This window comes from Alligator mississippiensis, chromosome 2 (assembly GCF_030867095.1).
Source record: "Alligator mississippiensis isolate rAllMis1 chromosome 2, rAllMis1, whole genome shotgun sequence".
Lineage (NCBI taxonomy): Eukaryota > Metazoa > Chordata > Crocodylia > Alligatoridae > Alligator > Alligator mississippiensis.
Window position 1 is genome coordinate 47406437 of NC_081825.1, and position 22043 is coordinate 47428479.

Consider the following 22043-nt stretch of genomic DNA (forward strand, 5'->3'; position numbering starts at 1 on the left):
GACTGCCAGAGCACCTATGAGCTCTCCGCATCGGCCCGCATCAACTGGGGCAAGAGTGACACACTCCTGCTCGGGACACGGGCTGGCAAACCACCCCCAGACCTGCTGGGGGGCCTCGTCTGGCACCAGGAGGCCTAAAAGGAGCAGAAGCCCCCTGGAAGGACTATTGAATCACAGCCACAGTTTCTTGTGGGCTGAGCCTTCCTGGAAGGACATATTCTTGGGCACCCTACTTACTGATGCCACAACGTTAGTCTGTTTCAGGATGCTCACTTCTGTGACTGCTTTGCTCATTTCTGGTGGAGATGGGAAACTGAAAGAGCCACCTTCCCCTCCTTGAAGCAATGGTGGGATGTGGGAAAAGTGAAGATAAGGGTTTTTTTTGTCAATAATAGATGTAGTTGGCAACAAGTAAGCTCTGCTGCCATGTTCGGGAGCTGGAGGAGGATGTGGCGGAGTTTGAGGTGGCCCTGTATGATGCTGGTGGTGATGCAGGGCTGCTCACGAGTCTTAAGCTCTGCAAGCTACATCTATGGAAACTGGCAGGGAGCAAGATGGTCCATGTTCACTGCCAAGAAGTGGCAGAGACTGAACCCCTGACTCACTTCTTCTTCAGCCTTGAGAAATGATGAACCTCACAGAAGGTCATTGACCCTGTTAAGACCCCACATTGCCAAATGCTCACAGATCCTGTTGAGATCTGACGCCATGCCATTGCCTTCTACCAAGAACTGTTTGCAGCTGAACTGATTTGCCTAGAGTCTTCTAGGTACTTACATGATGGTCTCCCTAGGCTTTGCTCATCAAAGGCTGACCATCTTGAGTGAAAACTGTCTTTGGAGGAACTCACGGCTGCCATCGGGGACCTCACCTCAAGCAATGCCCCTGGCATTGATGGGTTGCCTGCCAAGTTTTATATGACCTTTTGGATTCTTCTCAGCCCCTGCCTCCTACATGTATTTTGTAGGAGTGTCATAGACTGAACCATGGACTGAACCATGGACTGTCATGGACTGAACCATGCCAGTCAATTGTCACCAGCAGTTCTCTCCCTGCTGCATAAAAAAGGGGACCTTGGCTGCATCAAGAACTGGTTGCCAGTATCCCTTCTGTATGCCAATTAAAAGATCCTGGCCAAGGCTTTGGCCAACCAGCTGTGTACTGTTATGGCTTTGGCTGTTGGCTCTGAGCAGAGCTACTGCTTGCCAGGCGGGACCATCCAGAACAATCTATTCCTGCTTCAAGACCTGTTGACAGCCGCAGACCTCTTTGGTCTCAACTTTGGATCTGTCTCCTTGGGCCTGGAAAAAGCCTTTGACTGGGTCAGCCATGACTACTTTTTTTGGAACCTATAGACCTTTGTTTTCATACCCTTCTTCACCTCTGTACTCCTAGCTATGCCAGGACATTTCTAACCTTCTTAAATTGAAAAGCATGCTCTGTACCCCATTCCTGGCCTGCAGCAGCGTGTGCCAGGGCTGCCCTCTGTCAGGAACGCTCTAAACCTTCTCCATTGAGCCACTACTCCATGCACCATAGTGGCAACTGACCAGTCTGACCCTTCTATCAGCTTTTGGCTCAACAGGTGACCTGTCACTGAGGTTGATGGTACATGTGGATAATGTGACTGTTCTTAGCACCCAGGGTGATGTCCAATGCTTGGTCGACTATCAACACACCTATGAATGTGCCTCTTTCCAGCTCACATGAACTGGACCAACAGTAACACCCTCTTTCTAGGTCCTTGGGTCAGGCCCCTCCCCCCAGACTTGCCCGGGGGTCTTGTATGGCTAAGCTCTGGGGTTGTTCCTCAGGCTGTTGGTCTTTGCGGCTTGGAACTGGGAGGACCTTGGTGCCAAAGAGGAGGTGCACCTGCAGTGCTGGCATCTGCCTAGCCTTTCCTACTGTGAATGGGTCCTCATTGTTAATAACCTAGAAGCCATGACATGGTGCACCAGTATGTCATGTTGGACTTCCTGCTGGACTTGCTCAAGAAGCTTCAGTGGCTTCTCATGGACTTCTTCTAGGATGGGTGTCATTGGCGTCCCCAAGCCATTCTTTATTTGCTGGTGGCTGAGGGGGGCCAGGACTTAGTTGACTTAGTGAGCAGGATGGCTGCCTTCCACCTGCAGGCCCTCCAAAATCTCCTCTACAATAAGGACCCTCTTCCCCAGTGGCAGCTAGCTCAGTTCCAGGCATGTTGGGATATTCAGGGGGTACTCTGCAGTATTGAGGGTGGTTGTATGGTCCTTGCTGTGTAACACTGCCCCAACCCCACTCCTGCCGGGGTACCAGCAATGGCCCTAGTGACTGATGCAGTACTGGATGTTTTTGTTTTAGACTGTGAGGGCAGAACTTGAGGGCAAGCCCCAGGTTCTGTCTTCTGTACCTGGGCCCCTGTGTGGGCTGTCCTTTGTTGTTTTGTTGTATTGTTCCCTTTCGCACTAATAAAGGTTTATAAAAGTCAAAAGTCTATCTGTCTGTCTGTCTTTCTTCTAATTTGGGTATAGTTAAAGCCATGGGGCTTTTAATTACAAAGCAGTTAAGTTTGCTGCCCCCAGTATAGACCACTGGGGTTCACAGTTTTGGTGCTGTGTGCCAGTTAAATGACACACAGCCAATTAGCCAAATTCAGCCTCACCCTGCCCCTGTGCTGCATCTGCCCAGCCAGGATCAGGCTCCAACGACCCACACCACCTATGCCCAGTAGGGATCAGGCTCTGGGACCCTGCACTGCTCCAGTCATCCCCCATTTGCTAAAATGAGGCCCCACACTGAGAACTCTGCATCACTGACTTATGGTGTATCCTTCACAGAGAAACAATTATATTGTGATTTTCAATATTTTCCTTGTATAATTTTCAGGAATTATCTATTTTCCATTAATTATTATATTATTATATATTATTTATTGTAGTAAAAGGAGTTGATAATTTTAGACACTTTTTTGTTTGCTGTTAGTCACTAAAGCATCATTAATAACATGTACCCCACAATAAGAGCTAATGGTCTACATCAGGGTAATATACCCCCGGCACAAATGCCAGTGTGTGGAATGCAAAGGAATTTTAAAGTTTTACAGTATAAATACAACTGGATAAGAATAAAATAAGGCATCAGTAACTAGACTGAAACTTAAATAGCTGTGTGTTTAGACATGATGTAAAATCACATAATTCGGGGATCTACTGAACTTGAGGAAGAAGTGAGCCTATTTCTCAGGCAGATCCCAGAACTGGCTACCATATTCATAGCCTGAGTGTGGTAGGACAGACTTATACCTCTGATTGGCCCCCAAAAGTCCCTCCTCTCCCCAGAGTTGGCCACATGGCCCAAAACCACAGCTAAATTACCTTGATTAAGTCTGGGGAAGTCATTAACCCATGATTTATTAAGCATGGATTAATAGTTCCCTTGGTCTTAATCAGGGTAGTTAAGCCATGATTTTGAGACATTTCAATGCTGCAGGCTCTGCACTTTTGATGGGCTCACTGCAAAAAATAATTAAAAAAAAAAACTCACCAGGAAGCCATGGAAAGTACATAGGAAGCCCTGCAGTCTCAAAACATAGTTTCATAGTTTCATAGATGTTAGGGTCGGAACGGACCTCAATAGATCATCGAGTCCAACCCCCTGCATAGGCAGGAAAGAGTGCTGGGTTTAGATGACCCCAGCTAGTTGCCTATCTAACCTCCTCTTGAAGACCCCCAGGGTAGGGGAGAGCACCACCTCCCTTGGGAGCCCATTCCAGACTTTGGCCACTAACTGTGAAGAAGTTCTTCCTAATGTCTAGACTAAATCTGCTCTCTTGTAGCTTATGGCCATTATTTCTTGTAACCCCCAGGGGCACCTTGGTGAGTAAAACCTCACCAATTCCCTTCTGTGCCCCCATGATGAACTTATAGGCAGCCACAAGGTCGCCTCTCAACCTTCTCTTGCGGAGGCTGAAGAGGTCCAGGTGCTCTAGTCTCTCCTCATAGGGCTTGGCCTGCAAGCCCTTAACCATACAAGTGGCCCTTCTCTGGACCCTCTCCAGGTTATCCACATCCCTCTTGAAGTGCGGCACCCAAAATTGCACGCAGTATTCCAACTGCGATCTGACCAGTGCCTGATAGAGGGGAAGCATCACCTCCTTGGATCTGTTTGTCATGCATCTGCTGATGCACAATAAAGTGCCATTAGCTTTTCTGATGGCTTCGTCACACTGCTGACTCGTATTCATCTTGGAGTCCACTAGGACATGGCCATGGGATGGGGGAGAGGCCGGCCATGGGATGGGGGAGAGGCCACTTTCCTCTGCAGTGGGAAGGAGCCCAGGAAAAAGCTGAGCATGGGGAAAAGCTGAGCATGGGGAAAAGCAGCTCCTCCCCCACCCTGTGGCTGGTGCTCCCTGCTGAAGCCGCTCGCATCCCGCAGGGATGTCCAGAGCAGGCACAGGTAGCTGCAAGCAGCTGCAGCACAGGGCACTGGACACAGGGCAGGTGAGGGGCCTCTTTCCTCTGCCCACGCTCAGCTTTTCCCCGGGCCACTTTTCCCCAGACTCCTTCCCTGAGCGGGGTCCTCCCCTACCCCTCTCCCCCTTCCCCCTTACCTGCAGTTCTGGCATGGGGCAGCCATGTGCTCCCAGGCCAAAAGCCCCTGCTGAGGCTTACAGCGGGGGGGCCTGGGCAGGCCCTACTTTTGTGGAAGCCCGCTGGGCTTCCCTTGGGTCCTACTGCCCTTGGTTCCTGTCATTTTGACAGGAACCAAGGGCAGATAAATATTAATTTTCTAAATTTTTTAGGGGCCTCATGGGCTGGATAGAATGGCCTCATGGGCCAGATCTGGCCTGCGGGTCATATTTTGCCCACCCCAGGTATAATTGTATATGATGACATAGGGTGCAAGGGTGCAAACCTTAGCTGTTTGTGCCTACTATTACAAAACTTTCTCAATAATTTCTGCCCTCAGAAGTAAGGCAATGAATTGTTAGGTAAATTGTAATCTTATTCAGAGGTCTGGAACCTGGTATTGAAAAGAAAGCTAAGGCACCCCAGAGCTGCATGCATTCTACAGGTAAGTTAATGAAATGCTTCCCAGACTTCCCATACTACAAACTTCTCATACTGCGGCAGTGTATAAATAGTCTACATTATCCCCAAGGGGGCATGTCCCCAGTGATTGCAGAAAATCCCCAGAGAACCAGAGGATATATTCTATGAGTATAGTGTAAAAAAAGAAATATAAAGAAAGAGAAAAGACTAAAGCCCAGAATATTTTCAGGGCACCCTGTGGAGGAGAGTCTTTTAATGTGCATTTCATAGTCCTTTAAGGCTGAAATCTGTTTTGTTTGCATGTGGTTTTTCTTCCTGGTGGGGGTATATTCTAACATTTGATGTCTTGTATCCACTTCAGGGCAAGGGGAAATATTTTTTTAATTTAATCTTTGATGTTGTAGAGCTGCCACAGAACTACAGAAAATGATTTTTTTATTCAAGATTTGATGTTTAAAAGATGCCCTAGGGATAGATTTTTTTTCCTTAATATTTTATGTTCTACATGCTCTAAAGAGTTAGAGATTTTTTTTGTACAAATGATAGTTTGATGGTTTAAAAAATGCTCCTTATTTACGCATAATTTTACACTTTCTAAAAAAAGAAATTCTATTATGTATGTGTCTAGATATTTTTATTATTTTTCTATATGTTGATGAAAATAATATTTCAGAATAAGGAACTTCACACATACCAATTTTTATCAGCTGTAATTCTTACTAAAATTTGCAAGAGTTGATATGTTTAAAACAAATCATCCACCTTAGTAGAATACCAGTACTTGACTTTTGAAAAGGAATAAAGATGGTGTTGAAGACATTCTAGTTTTAAGGAATAAAACTCATTACCCAATGATTGTATCTGTGCTTCGGCATTGCAGAATTATTTCCTGCCACATGGAACTTTCTTTGCACAGTGCAATTCTCAGCTGCAGAGAGAAAAACCCCGGTGCAAAGGAGTTCCCACCGCTCGCATGCAAATTTGTACCCCACTATTGGCTGTTTCTAAATTATTCCCACGTGACGGCTAGTGATTGGCTTGCTAGCCATATAAGAGGCTTGAGCAGTTTCCGCCCAAGTCGGAGATCTCCGGGGAGGACCTCATTTAGGAGGACTCCGCATCCATCTCGTGGAGAACTCTGGGCCACGTGGTAGAGCCTAGCAAACTCTGCGCGTCTCGGAGCTGACCGGTGGCTTGATCACCCATCAAGAGTCTCTCCCTGTCACCGGACAATCCTTGACGTACCCCTGCCCTGCGCGCTCGTTGAGAGTCACAGTACAGACTCTTGTATCGGTTTAAAGAGCTCTCATTGTTCAAGTTTTTCTTCTTTTCTTCTGTCTACACCTGTAGCCAAGCAAGTTTTCCTGCCTGCACTGCGACCATCTACGGTGTAAGTAAAATAATCTTTAATCAACCTCCATGTGTCAGTGCCTAATTCTAGTTCGCCGTGCCGACTTTCCCCGGCCCACGTGCCCGAGCTGCTGGCCACAGCCCCTCGGCCCCGACAAAAACAACCTTAAAAAAGAGGGGAGGGGACAGCTGAATGACTTCCTCTTAGTTTCTGCATAATTGGAATGTATTGTTTGTGGAATTGCCACTTGGGCCCAATCCAAATAAAATATCAACAGCTTTGCATTCTCTGCAAGTCCCAGTTGTATTAGCCAATTCTGCCACAGGTTGACCTATCCAAAGGAAAAGGTTAGTCTGGTAAAAAAATGGTAATGAGCTTTCAATTTAATTTCTTAAGCCATAAATAGGAACAGTTCACTTGTTTAGCTTAGGGGAAGAGTTGGAGTCTTCCCTTGATGTTGGAAGTAAGAGAAACAATTGTTCTTTCCTCATTCACCTCACTGATAGTGACTCTACTGCTTCATTTCCACCACACTGTCTTCATACTTCACTTTAATGCAACTATCATCCTAGTGCCTAGGCACCACTGGATATACTGAGTTAGCCATGGAAAACATTCTATTATCAGGGAAGGGTTGCAGATCCATTCCTGGCCCTCTGACAAATGGTTCTATCTTGGTGTGACACCCAAAGGGGCTGCTCCAGGAAACAGGGCTTCTTTCTCCAGAGGGCCATATCCAGGACTATGGGGACTGGGGAATAGGAGTTTGCATGGTGCCAGGTCCTAGGATGAGACCCACATGATCCCCACCTAACCCAGGTGATTCCTCTTGACCCAGGAGGAATGAACAATGATTGGAGAGCAGAAGCTAGCCCTGATAAGCTGGAAGTCTCAGGAGGAAACCCTAAAGGGACATTGGTGAAATAGGAGAGCACCCAACAGAGGATGAAGTTCGCAGAGGATGTGGGGCAGGTCACCTGACCATATTTCATTATTTTGGTGTTGGACAAACGTATTTTTGTGTTGGACAGACTTATAGGAATTCCCAGTAGTTGTCTATGGAGGGACTGCATTTAGCACCTGGCTATGAAGTCTTAACAGTGGAGGCTAGCAGCTACATCCATTTCCAGAGGCCTGTGGTTGAAGGAGCTCCTATTATAGTCCTAGTGGGGCCATGCCAGAGGCCTCTTAGGGCTATTTGCAATTATAGGAGCATCCCTGGTGGTAGAGCCTTTTGCATCCTACAGAGCAGTACTCTATCTGAATTTTCCATCAAGCCATGGCAAGCGAGTGCCCCAGGAAGGTAGGAGACTTTTCCAGCAGGCCCACAGCAAGAGCTAAGCCTCAAGGGAGAGGTGCTGGTACATAAGGGTAAAAGGAAGTCCTGGGTAGTTTGAAGACAGCTCTAAGGCTGAGAAGAGCTCTGGGAATTGATAGAAACTGACATTTGCCATAGAGAGCTGCTGTTAAAGAGGAAGTTGCAGTCCTGGAAGATGTAATACAGTAACCAATCGTGTGTATGTAGGAAGCAGCAAGGGAGGCTGACAAAAAAATTTAATTGGCTGAAAAGCTTATACTCAGGACCTGAGACTTGGAAGAATGGGAAGCCCATAATACATTGGTAATACATCCTCAGTCTTATATTCAAGGCCCCTTATATTCTTTGTTACAGAGAGTTCTGAATGCTTCCCAATTCTAGGTTTAAATAGACTTTTGAGTTCTTTAATCTTCAGCAACCTTGCAAATGATATTGGGTTGTACATGATGCTCTGTTGACCCACTCAAACTGTGAAGTTCCAAACACAGTGAGAAGCTCTTGACATTCTCCAGTTGGTGTTTTTTGTGAAACTGAAGCCCTCATTCTCCATAGACTTTCACTTTTTTAACACATCCTTGCACCTATGAAAGTCAGAATAAAACACTTATCATACTAACTGAGTAATTTATTTCCTTCCCTTTGTACAGTCTGACATGAATAGGCAAGGTCCAAGATAGTACCAAACCAACTTAGTAGGGAAGGAAGCTTTCTTGGGTGTCTGAACCTTCTGCATCTCATAGCTCTGTTTGTTGTGTTTTTGTACCTAGGAAGGAAGCACCCACTTTTTTCAGTTCAGATGAAGAAAAAATCACAAAACTTCAAAAAAGAACAAAAACTCTTTAGTGGAGAAAGAAAATTATAAAGGCTTATTTTGTAGCAGCATTCCATATCTGGACAGAAAGATAATGGCAGCTCCCTCACAAGGAAATGTTCATCATTTAAAATTGTAGTACAGAAAACAGCCTGAAAATATCTTAGTGTTGGGGGAATACATGTACTTCTACATAGCAATGAAAAAATCCATTCAAACCTCATGGTCCTTTTACATTTCTTCCCAAGTTGGCTAGATGCATCATTGAATGGTCCAATATCTAAGGCAGAAAATGGGCTGTCACTAAAGACATCAGGAGATTTTACTTACAGTGCTTCTTAGATGCACTGAATCAGTATTTTTATGCAGTACTCAGGGCTCCATACATGGTTTTCCAAGTAAAGAAAAAGAAAGGCATGGATCTGAGGCACAGAAAGGCATGGAAGCTTCTCTAACATCTCACCCAAATACACAATTGGCCCAATAAAATATATCACCAAAAAACTCTTGCATCTGACAGAGAAGAAACAGGGACACATCTGGCATCTGGGGATAAAACAAAGTAAGTGAGTTAAAAATTAACATAATGGAACAGGGAACATCCACTATTACTGATGTTACTTAGAAATTCTGTATTCTTGGCATTTTGATCACACAGTAGCAAAACAAACAAGCATCAGTTAGGTAGGGTTCCCAAAGAAGAAATGTATTAGCTCATGTCACTTAAAACATGTACTATTGCAAGGTACCACTGGTACAGAAAATGCTTCTCTCATTGTAAATCTTAAAATAACACCAATGATGCAAGTCTCAAATGTATAACTCTAGTTTGTACAACAAATTCCATTGTATAGATCTATAACCTAACTTTGATTATAAAAGTTAAATGTTTTGGATACTTACCAAAATAGAAGATGGGGCCTTGATCACTAAATGGAAGTAAATACCTTGATCTTTATGTATAACTGCCACTATTACTGTTATTCTCAGACAATTGGTTATCCACATACATTCTGACCAGCAAATTCACTTCCCACTTTCATTCACTAGTTTATCCTACAATTCCCTCAGTCAGTTTTGTCTTTCTTTTCTCCCCATCCTTCCTTCATTTTATTCATTTGTAATTAATTTAATAATTTCTATTTAATAACTGAAAAAAATCCTTTTAATTAGTATCTGCTCACCTTCCAATGTTTCTCCTTTACTTGGATAGGCTTTTAAGGGACACATTTTCAAAACACAGACTCCAGAGTTACCAGATAGCTTGTGTATTAGCAGAAACTGTGAGTAATTTAGTAAAAATATTAATTATGAAAAACAAATTATGCTTGGTCTGACTGGCCTGTTCTAAGAAAGTTTGACTTTGCATGTCACTTAAGAATTCAAAACTAGCAAATGGAAATTTGTTAAAGTGCTGTGCTTTCAGGATATGTCATAATCAGATGAACTGCTTAATGTCTGTCACAGGACATTACACAAGTATCAACAGTGGGTCCGTTATAACTATTAACAAACCTTTGTGTGATATATATAAGATTAAAAAATATAAAGATACCCAAATTTGAACTCATGTAAGTACATACAATTTTTGTGGAAGTTCAGCTGTTAATACTATAAATTATACACAGAATTTTAGGTCTGTCATAAATCCTGTAGGAATAACAAAGTGTAACTTGCAGTGTTCAGAAGTTATTCAAAATGCATAGAAGGAAAGCATACAGCACAGTATAAAACAAAAGTAGAGTGGAAAAATCTATTTAATCTTACTCTGTGAATGCATCTTCTGCTGTATCCCTACCTTTTCCTCCCTCATTACTCATTTTGCACACCCAAAAAATGACGACACAATGGAAGTCACGCTATTTCAGCACTTGACCTGCTTTATGACCTTTTTATGATATTGCTGAATTTAACACAGGAATATCTTAACTCCTTAAAATGGTGGAGGCCCATACAATAAATTATAGCTTCTGAGTTCAGTGTGAAATAATGCCTTTCCTTTGTGTAAGTCCCTCAGTTTAGGTAAAGAGCACAGCTGAGTTTATAAGCAATGGATGTTTATAGCTATCAACTGTTATCAAAGAGGTGAAATAATTGATGGAAATAACCTTGTAACTGCTGTTTGCACACACAGTAATTTTAATATTGTACTTCTTAAACTAACTGCATGAATATTTATATCACAAGCTGAGTTCATAGTATAGTAATTACACTTGTAATTAACATGAACGATTGGGAGCTCCTTGAGCAGTTCTCAAAATTAGCAGCCACTATCATGTATTTCCTTAGAGATACATAGTCCTATTTCATAGTTACAAAGTGAGAACTTTTACATAAAAGCATTGTTGCTCGTGTATGTGTTTTACCTTATTACATTTCCTTAAACTGAAACCAATTAAAAAAACAAGTATAAACTGGGAGTGTAACAAGGAGCCTAGGGTTCCCGTCACTTTAAAGGGAAAAAATGTTGCAGATAAAAGCTAAGGCAGTGGAGAAACAGACAGGCTAGCTGCAAAAGGTTAAGCAGCAAACTGCACATTAAGGAAAAGGAGAACACTACACAGAATAAAATGGCTGCAAAACAAGTAGCTAGAAGTTGGAGTGCTTATTGCAGAGCCTAATAGAACAGAGCCTAACTGAGGCAACAAGAATGTTCCTAGAACAGCAGCTGCAGTCTGCCATCAGGCCCTGATTAGAAACCCCTGTAGGTGGTTGGTGAAGTCACCTGACCAAAAGGGGCAGGGCTTAGGGAAATGTTAGACCTAGGACCTGGAGCCAGGGAAGTGGTCTGACCATGGAGAATGCCTAGGAAAGAGGTCCAGGGTAGGAGAAGACACTGCTGATATTCTGTGCAGGCAGGTAGAGTTCTGCTAGCTGGAAGTGATGTGTGCTCAAGGTAGGGGAAAATACTGAGTCAGCAGAGGAGCTGATGGTTGAAGTTCAAATCTAATGAGAATTTGACCAGAGAGTTTATTCTTATTGTTAATTTGGTGGACTAGATGGAACTGATAGGAAAACTAGGAGGTTTCGGAGTGCCAGGGAGCCATATGAGGCTTAAATGTGGTGGGGCAGGGTGTAAGTTGCAGTGTAGCCTGAGATTGCAAGAGACAGAGATAGGGGCAAGGGCCCAGTGCCTGAGAGTGGTGGAGCTAAGGTCAGGGACCCACATCCCAAGAGAGGCAGAGAATGGTATGGAAATTAGGAGTCTGACAAGGCAGGAGATGAGACTGGCACTGAGCACCTACCAAACAGATTGGTGACACCTATGAAGAATGGGCATGGCTACAGAGAAGAAGAGAGGCCATGAAATTAGCTCATAAAGCAACAGGTGCCCTGGGGGCACATATGGGGCAGGAAAGCCAACTTAATGAAAAGGAGCTGTTGACAGGAAGACAGATTAGGGATCACTGTAGTAGCCTAGGGTAACCTGCCTTTCTAAATGTAATGCCATCAAGTAGTGGCAGGCAGAATTGAAGGGAGGGACCCTAGAGCCAGAGCAGGGTAAGAACTGCACACCAAGTAGGCATTGCAGTCACTCCTGGAGCCCCAGTCCTGTTATAGGGCAATAAGTGTGGGGATGGGAACAGGCAGCAGGGGAAAAGCTGCTTGCCTCTTTCATGGCCTGTCCTACCACCTCCACCTGCCCCACTCCACCCCTTTCCCTCCCTTCCCCTCCCCAATACTGCCTGCAGGAGTGGAGGGGATGCATTTAAGATGTTCCTCAAATAATTAGATTCCATACATGGAAAATTATAGTAAGTGTATACATCTTCTGTGTGTAGAATCTAATTACTGGGGGCAGTTCCTATATTCAGAGTAAATATAATAATTGGCATATTTTTTATTCATATAAATGGTTACAAAACACTTCAAGTACATCCAGTATTTCTTACATTTGATAACAGTGTGTTCAAAGTCTGTACACAACTTTTCATCTGTCTTACCAGAGAATTTGGCCCAGGTTGAGTTAATTGAATTCCTTTTCATCAGTATCAGAAAGAATAGCCAAAAATCCATCCAATTTGTGGCTATGTATTCTCTTTAAAAAAATGGGAAGGGGTGAGTCTGATTTCTTGTTGCTCCTGCTTTCTTAAGTCAACATGTAATGTAGGGGTCATTTCTTTCTCATTGCTGAGTAACCAACACCCTCTCTAAAGCAAAAATAATAATTCAAGTCGTCATTTCTCCAATAGGTGTGGCAGGCTCCTTGGCTCATCTTGTTTCCCTCTGGCTTCTTGCTGGGAAAATGTATGTTGTTGACTTTAGCAGGGTTTCCTTATGACCCAGCTGTGTATCAGTATGGTTCACATCTTCCTACTGGTTGCTGGAACTGATCCAAGAACACCTACAGGGATAGAAATAAACTTACGACATCTGGAAAAAGTGGTTGTTGTTACATGGCCAGAAACCATTTTGGTCTGAGTCCTGTGTTTTATGCTGATGTAATTGGTTTTATTAGCCTTAAAACTTCAAAAGACAACAGCATACAATTTTGCATTCCACATGTCATGTTACAGATGAAACAAAGAATAAAAATGTTCTAGAGGGCCCTAACTTTTCTTTTTTATTATTAGGAGCAGTATTTTTTTATTATTATTTATTTATGTTCATTAGAAAAACTAGACTCCCTTAGGCTCCATGAATCCCAATGTACAGGCCTGAAAACTAATACTTATACTTTCTAGAAATCTCAAAGGTTAAACATACAATTTTTAAAAATGCTAAAAGACTAATAGACTCTTCAGAGCTACAGGCAAGTCCTGTCATGTGGGAAAGTTTCCATTACTGACCCAGAAGGCCTGAAGTCTTTAATGCATATTTTAGCTACAGTTGAAAATATGTCTACTGGCCAGATTTAAAAAGTAAGCCTTTTCCAGTTGATCTCACAGTGTCAGCCCAGATACTACAGGGTTTTTTTTTCTCTGATCTTTCTGTTCAGTAAAGGCTAGAAAGTAGATGCTGCTGAGCATCTTTCCCCTTTTGAGTATTACTAGCATCTGCTTGCTTGTTTCCCTTTTATGCCGAATCACTGGGATGTTGACCAGCTGGGATTCTTTGACTAGGGTGTAGTGATGCTTCTACTGACCCTGGAAAACCCATAGGCTTCTAGCTAGAAGGTCAAATAGCCAAATATGGGTCCAGGGAGGATTTTTTCCTAAAGGTAAGATTGACAAAGACTGTAGATTTGTTTTTTCCTTCTGCTTAAAGGAGAGGGTACTCGTCCTAGGAATTTCTGATTTCATATTAACCCATTATTTCCCTGATATGATAACGACAGGACACTGACAGAAAGAACCTTTTTATCTCCCTGTTTTTATATATGTCATGTTCTACCTTGCCTTTGGTGTTTCTGATTTTGTGCCTTGTTAGGGTACAACCACACACAATACTTAAACCATTTCAAATACAGTTTAAATTACAAACATCCAGACATACAGGCCTGCTTAGAATGGATTAAACTTCCTGGAACATTTCAAAAGTATACTTGTATAATAAGGTTTTATTTTGAACCAGTTCTCCATAAACCAGTACAGTGTTATGCACAGACACCAGACACCAGCCTTTCCATGCTTAATGTCTGGTCATCCTCCAGGCATCCCACACTGCACTGCTCCTCACTCCACCTCACAGGGGACTGGTGGGGGGTGAGGGGTGCTGGGGGCAGAGCACATGCCTCCCCTGAGTTTGGCTCCTGACTCAGCACCGCTCAGGACACAGCAATTTTTTTTTGTTGTGTGGGCCAGCAGTGTGTTGGGGGTGTGTGGCGGGGGGCATTAAGCTGCAACAGAGAAGTATAGGTGTGGATATGGAACTTTTGGCCCATCCCCAGGCCCACCCACAAATTGTGCCCCTCCAGGCTCGGAAGGCACCAGTTACTTCTGCCCCTCCTAATCTTTGCACAGTATCTGGCAACTTGCATTGCCAGCAATTGGATAGAGATGCCTGTGCAGGGTTGGTAATGTAAGAGTGATTTTGTGCAGGGTAAAATAAGCAGAACAGGACAGATGGAGGATGAGGAATAATCAACAAGTAATGGGCCAATTCACAGTAAGCATAGAATGGGAGCAGGTGGGTGTGGGCAAGTAGGTCTTTATTGATAAATGCCAGTTAATTGCTGTGTGAGGGAATACTGAGCTACTGCACAATGAACATACAGTACCACAGAATAACTGAATTCGATGCTCAGTTAATGTGAATTGTCCAATTAATTGTCAATTGTGCCTTGCCCTCCACACTGCTCCCTACCACCTCCAATGCCTCCCTCACATTCCATCCTACAGAAACAGTTTTTATACAGTCGCTTGCCAAGCAAGTTAATTGTGCAGGTTTCAGGCACTCCCACACACCTGAACACCCCCACACACCATTCACCCAAATTGATGTCAGTTTGAGGTCAGCTGCAGGCAATGGAAGTAATTTAGTGGGTTTGTAAGAAAAGTCTTCTTAAAGCCACCTCACAAAGTGGAGAAATGATGCAGCCTCCACCTCCCTCCCAGAGCACCCAGCTTCACCCTGCCCCCCAACCAACACAGAAGGAGTTCAGGAAGCCCCCACCTAGATACACACATGGGGTCCCACCAGTCAGGGTATCACCAAACAGAGTTTAGTTTAGTGCAGGAATGGCCTGTATTGAACTCAGTTGCTCTTTATTGAACTCAATATTAGTGAGTTGGGAAGAGACAAAATTATCATTGGATGCAATTGACATCTTCCACTTCCTTGGCATCCAACCAACTGGGCTCTTCTTCCTCAACTTGAGGAATCCTGGGAAAACTCTAGGCATTCCTCCTGCAAGGCCTGCTGGCCTAAGTACTCGCTGTCAGCCCCAGTAGAGTTTTGGCAGCATTGTAATCCCTCAAGAGTGATCTGTTTTACTTAGACAAGCGTGACATTGTGCACACAGACACCTCTGTTCTGCAACCAATTTGCAATCAGTGGCATTCTTGGGATAGTTCAACTGTTTCAACTGTCCACACTCATAGACATCTGTGAGTAGATGAAGTGATGATTTTTGGTGGCCTGTGAATGTAATGAAATGATTCCCTAGGAGGCTTTCACCCCAAAGCAGTGAAGTAGTTTCATATGATGGGAACATTTCAAGATTTGGATTATTTTTCAGTTCTCAAATTTTCATGGCCCAACAATCCAAATAATAAAATACGGAGCAATTAAAAAACCCCCAAAACTTCAACATGGAAAATAGTTTGTTTTTATTTCAAACATGTTATTAAATTATTAATTAAATTGTTAATTAGTTTAAATTGTAATTGTGAACTGAAAAAATATCGTTTCAAAATATCAAAACATTCATTTTGGTTACTGGAAATGTTTTGGACAATTTCTAAATAATAAGTACATTTAAACTAGCACTATTCCAGAAGGTTTTATTTTTGTTCAAAGCAATTTTCTGGGCAAAGATTTTTTTTCCCCTTTAAATTCTAAAACAGCTTCATAAACAATGAATTCATACTTGCATGCTGATGAATTGCTTTAAGGCATAAAGTAATTTCTTCACTCTTCTTAAATAATGCTTCCTTGAAGTTTAGTAGACATGCTCTCTTTTCTCCTTTATTGTTATTCACAGGGAACCAAATTCAGTCATGGATACAGCTGTGTCTTTTTCAACAAGGTCTGCTTTTGACACTTCATAATTAAATATGAAACAAGAACATAATGTGGCCAAGTAGAGCTCAGCACAAATGTTAAGAAATACCTAAGTTATATTTGAAAATAGGACTTAGACGCCTAAGTCACTTAGATGCTTTTGAAACTCTTACCCACATATTTACCCCAAATAGTATGGAGTAACTCTTAAGACATTCTGGATCAATAAATTACATTCTTATTAAATAAAATATTTACTTCCTGTTGTCCTTTGTGGTATAATTATTGTACATTCTAAAGTTAGCAGATTGGGAATCAGTTCATGTTAATTCCTATGAATAAATTTCCAATACTTGTAATGTGTACCAACAAGATCTGGTCTGGGATTTTCATATGAGATTGGTTTTTGTCATAAAATGTTGATTAATCAAATTGGAAATGTTTCATGTAATGGATGGGTGCAGATCAGGTTTCAGGTTCCTCAGATCCAGAATTAGAGTTATGCCTCCAAGTCAATCCAAAGTTTGGCTTTGAGTCAGTCATACCATGTATACTGACTCAGATCTAGGAACCTCAAGGCTTCCATGAAACTGCCCCAAGAAAGCTGGTTTGAGTTAGGAGTCTCAGAGCTTCCACACTCCTGCCAGGAAGGCACTTTGGAAACAGGAAACCTAGACAAATATCTGAAGCTAACCTAGAAACGTCAGATCTTGAGAAAGCAACCTTGATTTAATTACAGATGTCATGATGTTGCAAACAAAAAGGAGAAAAAAAAAAGAAAAAAGCAGGGGCACTGAAATGTTGGGTAGAGAGTGTGACTCTATCTAGTACTGTCAGTACCTGAACAGGATTATTGAAGATGACCAGGTGTTTCATAGGGAAGTCAGGCTGGAAGGGACCTCAAGATCATCTAGTCCAACCAGCAATGGAACCTGCAGCTTTGGGGTTATTAGCACTATGCTCTAACAAACTGAGTTAAATACTAAAATAGCCACTGTGAGCAATGAAGATGAATTCAAGAGCTATAAAAGATTAAATAAAATAATCAATAGTGTTGGAGTGCATTGTTGTCGCTGTGATGGCCCAGGAAATGTAGAAGAGGCAAGAATGTTTTTGTGACATCTTTTATTGGTCCAACTACATAGTTGGGAGAGATGTTTAGTGAGCTTTTAGGCATGTGCTTTTTTCAGGACATGAAGAAGGACCCAAAAGCTTATCCATCTGAAACTTTGTGACCTGTAGGAGGCCATTTTCCCCTGAAAACTTGTCCAATGGTTTTTGGTTTGGGTTTTTTTTTTCCCATTTACACAGTTAGGAAAACAAAAGGAAGAAACACAAAAGGTGCCTAAAGGGACAAGGCATGCTAGTTTTCAAATATTTGAAAGGCTGCTATAAAGAAGAAAAAGAAATATTTTTTCCTTCCAATGGGGGGGGGGGGGAGGGAGCCAGAACAAATTCACATGAATTTAAATTGCCCCTCTTACCTTATTTTATAGATTCATAGATTTTAAGGTCAGAAGAGACCTATTAGACCCCCTGCCCTGGGCAGGAAAGAGTGCTGGGGTCAGATGACCTCAGCCAGGTGTTTGTCCAATATCCTCTTAAATACCTCCAAGGAAGGGGACAGCACCACCTACATTGGAAGCAAATTCCATATTTTGGCAACCCTCACTGTAAAGAATTTTTTCTGATGTCCAATCTGAATTTGCTCTCCTTCAGTTTGTGGCCATTGCTTCCAGTTACCCTGCTTTGGCCATCCTATCTGTTACCAGTTGCCCTAGTTCACCTTCAAGGGTCCTTATGTTGCCCTGCACTTTCTTTTTGCTTCCTATGTATTTAAAAAATGACTTTCTGTTATCTTTAACTTTCGCTGCCAGCCTAAATTCCATTTCTGCTTTGGCCCTCCTCACTGCTTCCTTGCAAGCTCAAGTGAGACACGTATAATCCTCCTTTGTGGCTGCCCCCTGCTTCCATAGCCTGTAGGTCTCTCTTTTCCCCTCCAGGTGCTCCTGGGTTTCCCTGCTCAACCAATAGGGTTTTTTGGCTCTTTTGCCTCCCTTTATGTGTACTGGGATAGCCCCTTTCTGTGCCTGCAGAATCAGTTTTTTTGAGAAAAGCCCACCCTTCCTGGACTTCCATCTCTCTGATGTTTCTGCCAATCAGTCCCTGCCTAACTAATCTCCTGAGCTTGTTGAAGTTGGCCTTCCTGAAGTCTAGCACTTCAGCCCTGGTAGTTATCTTTCCCACCTTTCTCTAGATAGTGAACTCTATCAATAGGTGGTCACTATCTCCTATGTTACCTTGTACCTGCAGATCCACCACCAAGTCATCCCGTGTGGCCAACACCAAGTAGAGTAAGGCATTTCCCCTAGTGGCAACATTTACCTCCTGTGTTAGGTGCAGGTCCTGTAAGCAGGTGAGAAACTTATGTGAACAGTCAGACCTGGCTGCCTGCTCATCCTAGCAGATTCATAGATTCATAGATGCTAGGGTCAGAAGAGACCTCAATAGATCATTGAGTCCAACCTCCTGCCTAGGCAGGAAAGAGAGCTGGGGTCAGATGACTCCAGTCAGATGCCTATCCAGCCTTCTCTTAAAGATCCCCAAGGTAGGGGAGAGTAGCACCTCTCTTGGAAGCCCATTCCAAATTTTGGCCACCCTTACTGTGAAGAAGGTTTTCCTGATATCTAGCCTAAATCTGCTCTCTGTCAGCTTGTGACCATTGTTCTTTGTTACCCCAAGAGATGCCCTGGTGAACAGAGCATCTCCAGTTCTTTGCTGCACCCCCGTAATGAATTTGTAGGCAGCCACAAGATCACATCTCAGCCTTCTCTTGCAGAGGCTGAAGAGGTCCAGGTCCTTCAGTCTCTCCTCATAGGGCTTGTCCTATAAGCCCCTAACCATATGAGTGGCCCTCCTCTGGACCCTCTTGAGTCTATAAACATCCTTGAAGTACAGCACCCAAAACTGGATGCAGTACTCTAACAGCAGTTTGACCAATGCCACATAGAGGGGAAGTATCACCTCCTTGGTTCTATTTGTCATGCACCTGCTAAAGCATGATAAAGTGCAGTTAGCTTTGCTGATGATTTCGTGACACTGATGACTTATGTTCGTCTTGGAGTCTACTATAACTCCAAGATCTCTTTCTGTTTCTGTGCTGCTGAGAGGGTCACTTCCCAGCCAGCAGGTGTGCTGGATATTTTTTCACCCTAAGTGTAGCACTCTGCACTTGTCCTTGTTGTACTGCATCCTATTGTGTACTGTCCACTTTTATAACCTGTCCAGGTCTGCCAGCAATCGTTCCCTACCCTCTGGAGTGTGCACTTCACCCCACAATTTAGTATCATCCACACACTTGGACAGAGTACAATTCACACCCACATCCAAGTCACTGATGAATATATTGAAGAGTACAGGTCTAAGGACCGAACCCTGCGGGACCCCACTACCCACATCTGTCCGGGTCGATACCGACCCTTCTACTATCACTCTCTGGGTGTGACTGCTAAGCCAATTTGCCACCCACTGGATCATGTAAACATCTATGTCACAGACTCTTAATTTAATTATGAGATTAAATTATTATGGGATGAGATACTGTATTGAAGGCTTTGCTAAAATCCAAGAAAGCAACATCCACCTCTACGCCTGCATCTAAGCATTTTGTGACTCTGTCATAAAACAACACCAGATTGGTCAGACATGATATACCTGCTACAGATCTATGCTGGTTTCCCTGCTGCATTATTTTTCCCACTGGACTCCCACAAATATGATCCTTCATAATCTTTTCAAAGACCTCAGATCCTCCTTCCTCCCCTTCTTGAGAATAGTGACCACACTGGCCCTTTTCCAGTCCTCCAGGACCTGACCTGAGCATCATGAGCACTCAAACAACCATGCCAGTGGTTCTGCTATGACACCGGCCAATTTCTTCAGTACTCTCGGATGAAGCTCATCTGGGCCTGCTGGCTTAAACACAATCCAATCCATCCAAGTGACTCTGCACCAAGTCAGCATTGACAGTTGGTGGGCTGGTGTCCCTCTGATGCCCATCTAAGAACCGATTAGGAGACTTATCTTGACCCCTGTTCAGGAACACTGAGGCAAACAACTCATTGAATAACTCAGCCTGTCCCCCGTGTCTGTCACTAATTGCTCCTCCTTGTTCAGTAGGGGTACTACGCTGGCCCTGGACCTTCCTTTTACTCCCTACATACCTAAAAAAAAATACTTTTTGTTGTCTTTGTGTTGCCAGCCTCAGCTCTGTAGTTGCTTTGGCCTTTCTAACTGCCTCCCTGCAAGTGCGAGCCAAGTAGGTATACTCCTCCTTTGTAGCTTCCCCCTGTTTCCACCGCTTATATGCCTTCTTTTTTGCCTTTAGGCTCCCATGGATTTCCCTGTTCAGCCAAGGAATTTTTTTGGCTCCTTTCCCCCTTTTCCCTCGTACTGGGATCATCTTCCTCTATGCCTGAAGGATTGCTTCCGTTAGGAATGACCACCCTTCCTGGATTCCCATCTCACCAATACTCTTATCTTGAAGTGCGTCATTGATTAGACTCCTAAGCACACTGAAGTTAGCCTTCCTAAAGTCAAGCACTTCCACCCTACTAGTTATCTTACCCACCCTACTCTGTACAGTGAATTTGATTGATTGGTGGTCACTGTCCCCAAGGTGACCACAAATCTGCAGCTCCCCTACAAGATCCTTCCCCATAGCTAACACCAAGTCCAGTAAGGAATTCCCTCTAGTGAGACCATATACCTCCTGTGTTAGGTGAAGGTCCTGTTTGCAGATTAAAATGTCTGGGAAGTTTAGGTTACCCATGATAACCAGGGTCTTTGAGCGCACTGCCTCTGAGAGCTGTCTTGAGAATTCTAGGTTTAACTCATCTCCCTGGTGTGGGGGTCTGTAATAGAACCCCACTACCAAGTCCCTTTCTCCCCACTCCCCCTATAATCTAAATCATAGTACCTCAATTTGCCCTTCTTCTGGGCCCAACTTAACTACAGAATATGTATATTGCTCCTTAATATAGATACCCCCCCACTTTTTTTCCCGAATCTATCCTGTCTATACAGCCTGTAGCCCTCAATACCCACTGCCCAGTCATGGGTAGGGTCCTATGAGGTTTCTGTTAACCCAACCAGGTCAAATTCTTTGTTTGCAAGCAGGAGTGCAAGTTCTTCCTGCTTGTTCCCCAAGCTCCTAGCATTAGTATAGAGACATCTAAGCCCCCCAGTAGGTTCCCTTAATACATCCCCATCCTGATGCTTCATGGGGCCCTTGGCACTTACCTGGACTGTTCCAGTGCCTGGCTCTTGATTTATCATTCCTGGCCTCGCTCTGTCGTCAAAATCCCTGTCCCCAATGAATCTAGTTTAAAGCCCTGCATAGGAGATCAGCCAACCTGTAAGAGAACAGACTCTTACCTCTTGGAGAGAGATATAGTCCATCTCATCCAAATAGGGCCTTATCCTGGAAGTGTGGATTGTGGTCAAGAAATCCAAGCCCCGCAAATTAAATTGTATTAATTTGATCATTTATTTTTACATATTTCTCCTTTTTTTCTATGTAAGAAAATGTTAGAGTTCTATTTCTTATTCTGAAACAGAACTGTCTTGTTTTGTTTTTGTTTTTTCCCCAGGATTCCTTGGAGAATCAATATTCTGTCGTTAGACCTTATTTTAAACCTTACAGAGCAGAAAAGTTGTATCAGGTTACTAAAATATCCATCTCTGCACTTTTCTATAGTAAACAGATACAAAAATAATATTGCAATATTTCTTCTTTTCAAAGATAACAGATGCATAAAATAATATTCTTTGGAATATTAATTCTCTTAGAATTATAGGAAGTCTGCATAATTTATTTCAGTCAAATTGTGCAGTTAATACCAACGTCAACAATTCCTCTGTTTT

At 43.2% G+C, this 22043-nt stretch overlaps 1 long non-coding RNA gene across 1 annotated transcript; it reads right to left on the minus strand.

Annotated features, from left to right (window-relative positions):
• Positions 1–8021: 8021 nt before the first annotated feature.
• LOC109280781 (uncharacterized) lies at positions 8022–21584 on the minus strand. The gene is made up of 4 exons (XR_009459490.1): positions 21420–21584; positions 15985–16157; positions 12458–12858; positions 8022–9059 (listed from the first exon to the last, which is right to left on the minus strand). It is a non-coding gene; the product is annotated as an uncharacterized LOC109280781 (long non-coding RNA).
• Between the last annotated feature and the right edge of the window lie 459 nt (positions 21585–22043).